Source organism: Suncus etruscus (genome assembly GCF_024139225.1).
Source record: "Suncus etruscus isolate mSunEtr1 chromosome X unlocalized genomic scaffold, mSunEtr1.pri.cur SUPER_X_unloc_5, whole genome shotgun sequence".
Lineage (NCBI taxonomy): Eukaryota > Metazoa > Chordata > Mammalia > Eulipotyphla > Soricidae > Suncus > Suncus etruscus.
The window spans coordinates 273,983-277,577 of NW_026060325.1; the positions used below are offsets into that span (position 1 = coordinate 273,983).

Here is a 3,595-nt window from a genome sequence, read left to right on the forward strand (position 1 = left end):
ACCAACCACCTTTGGTCCTGGATCAGCTGCTTGCGAGGCAAACGCCGCTGTGCTATCTCTCCGGGCCCATCTTCCTTCTTTTTTCTTTCTTTCTTTCTTCCTTTCTTTCCTCTCCCTCTTTCTTTTTTTTTTTTTTCAATTCCCATTTATTTTTGGCTCGTGGGGCAATGTCATCTTTTCAATATGAAAAAAAGCAAGTTCAACACAAAATAGAAACTTGAAATGTAGGGTAGGACATAACCAAGAGAAAAGGTAGTAGAAATGGAAAAGATCAGATGTTGCCAAAGGGAGGTCTCCTGCCCCCTCCCCTCTGGGGTGTGACTTAAAAAACAGTAATGGCAGTATATGCTTTCCCACATATATACAGCAAGCAAGGCTGGTTTTGGAAGAGATGCAAAACTAGAAACTTAATGGTCAAATCTTCCCCTTCCTGACCCTCTCTCCAAATAGGGGAAGGAATTCTATCAATGTTCACAGATTAAGAAAGGATTCTCCACTGATAGTGGGATAGACACTGGGAAGAGGAAACAGCAGAGGACAGAGCTTGGAGAGTGATAATGGAGATAATACTGTTACAAAGAATTTGGACTTGAAGAACCTAAAATACCCCACTACTCTCCAAACCTAAGAAAGAAAAACCCCAGCCTTCAATCATAGGGACAGTGCTACCTGCTTCGAGGTAGTTTTTACTCTTCTCATTTTGGCTGCCCTGAGGGCTTGGAATGGCCAGCTTCGTTTTCTGCACCATCTGCAGTGGGATCTGGATAAGATCCAGCTTCTTGGAGAATCATCTCAAAAAAAAAAAAGAGAGGGGAATATTAACTTGAGAGATGAACGGGTACCAGAGGAAATACAGGGCTTCCCAGAGTGGAAAGAGAGGAGACATTCAACGAGCGAGAATTTATTGAGCGCCTTCTCATGTGCCAGGCACCGTTAGAACTCCCCCTAGAGAAATAAACAAAAATAAAGGGATGGAAGCAGTCGAAGCAAAATCGGAGGGACAGGAACAGGGTAGTTGAAAAGCTGAGGGAACTGAGAATGAGAAGCCTGGGGTGCCGGGCTCTGCCTTTACGCCTCCTCCTCTCCGGAATCCTCCTCCTCCTCTTCTGCGGTGGCATCCTGGTACTGCTGGTACTCGGAGACCAGGTCGTTCATGTTGCTTTCAGCCTCGGTGAACTCCATCTCGCCCATGCCCTCACCGGTGTAGCAGTGGAGGAAGGCCTTTCGGCGGGACATGGCAGTGAACTGCTCTGAGATGCGCTTGAAGAGCTCCTGGATGGCTGTGCTATTGCCGATGAAGGTGACTGCTATCTTGAGGCCACGGGGCGGGATGTCGCACACGGCGGTCTTGACATTGCTGGGGATCCACTCCACGAAGTAGCTGCTGTTCTTGTTCTGCACGTTCAGCATCTGCTCATCGACCTCCTTCATGGACATTCGCCCGCGGAACACAGCAGGTGTACCACGGCGGGTCACAGGCAGCCGTCATATTCTTGGCATCGAACACCTGCTGGCTGAGTTCAGGCACTGTGAGGGCCCGATACTGCTGGCTGCCGCGGCTGGTGAGAGGGGCAAAGCCAGGCATGAAGAAGTGGAGACGTGGCAAGGGCACCATGTTGACCGCCAGCTTGCGGAGATCAGCATTGAGCTGGCCAGGGAAGCGGAGACAGGTAGTGACACCACTCATGGTAGCCGGGACCAGACGGTTCAGGTCGGGATATTCTTCACGGATCTTGCTGATGACCAGGGTGCCCATTCCAGAGCCTGTGCCTCCACCCAGCGAGTGGGTAAGCTGGAAGCCCTGCAGGCACAGGCAGTCACAGCTCTCGGCCTCTTTCCGTGCCACATCTAGCACTGAGTCAACCCACTCAGCCCCCTCTGTATAGTGGCCTTTGGCCCAATGGTTGCCTGCTCCAGATTGACCTAGAATGGGTCAGAAGAAAAATGGTTTACTAAATACTAAGCGTGGAATTCATAATGACATATCTACTTTTTTTTTTTTTTGGTTTTTGGGCCACACCGGCGTTGCTCAGGGGTTACTCCTGGCTATCTGCTCAGAAAATGCTCCTGGCAGGCACGGGGACCCTATGGGACACCGGGATTCGAACCAACCACCTTTGGTGCTGGATCGGCTGCGTGCAAGGCAAACGCCGCTGTGCTATCTGTGCTATCTCTCCGGGCCCGACATATCTACTTTTAAATGCAGCAGAGGGCACCAGGAGTGATTTTTATTATTTTTATTATTTTGTTATTTATTATTTTTTATTTTGAAGCCACTCCCGATGACGCTCAGGGGTTACTCCTGGCTATGCGCTCAGAAATTGCTTCTGGCTTGGGGGACCATATGGGATGCCAGGGGATTGAACCTGCAGTTTGTCCTAGGCTAGCACGTGCAAGTCGCCTTACGCCCTGTGCCACTGCTCCAGCCCCAGTTGTGATTCTTGAGTATAACTGCATATGGCCCCAAAATAATTAAAATAGGAAACAGAAAACAGGTGTATCCTTGTCTATCATAGATTTCCTTTCAGGAAATGAATTCACAAAGGAAGCTACAAATGTCATTTGTAATGATATTTATATATATAATATATATATAATGATCATTTATCATAACCTTTATTTTTTATATATTTTATTTATATAAATATATATTTATATATATAATTTATAATTATATATATATATTATATATATTATATATAGTTATATATATTTATATATATTTTTTTATATATTTATATATATAATATATATATATATAATGATCACTTATCATAACCTTTACCCTCCGTAGTTCTCAGAACACATCTTTATAGATCAAGCCCACTGATTCAATAATCATGCACTAATTTTTGCTGGTCCCTTTATAGTCAAATAAACCATGTATGACAGTCATCTGTAACATCATGTAACTCACCAAAAACAAAGTTGTCCGGTCTGAAAATCTGGCCAAAAGGACCTGAACGAACAGAATCCATGGTCCCAGGTTCCAAATCCACCAAGATAGCACGAGGAACATATTGGCCACCTGTGGCTTCATTGTAGTCCACGGAGATGCGGTCCAGCTGCAAGTCGCTGTCGCCATGGTAGGTGCCGGTGGGGTCGATGCCGTGTTCATCGCTGATCACTTCCCAGAACTTGGCACCGATCTGGTTGCCACATTGACCGGCCTGGATATGCACGATTTCCCTCATGGTTGGAATTGATTCGAATGTGCTCGCCTCAAGGTGTAAACGGGGCAAGAAACTAAGTGATTTGTTTTTTCCCTGTGGCCCATCTCAGGCTGGGAGCCCCGGAGGCTGGAGCAGCGAGGTATGAACACGGCGACAGGAAGGTTCTGAGAGCTCCCTCTTTCTTTCTCTTTCTTTCTTTCTTCTTTCTTCTCTCTTCCTTCCTTTCTTTCTTCTTTCATTTTTCCTTTCTTTCTTTCTTTCTTTCCTCTCTTTCTTTTCTCTTCCTTCCTTCTTTCTTTCCTCCTTCCCGTCTCCCTTCTTTCTTTCCTCTCTTTCTTTCTTTTTCTTTCTTTCTTTCCCCCTTCCCTTCTTCCTTCTTTTTTTTTTTTTTTTTTTTTTTTTTTTTTTTTTGGTTTTTGGGC

At 45.6% G+C, this 3,595-nt stretch overlaps 1 pseudogene; it reads right to left on the reverse strand.

Annotated features, from left to right (window-relative positions):
* Positions 1-118: 118 nt before the first annotated feature.
* On the reverse strand, positions 119-3,328 carry LOC126000646 (tubulin beta chain-like; annotated as a pseudogene).
* Between the last annotated feature and the right edge of the window lie 267 nt (positions 3,329-3,595).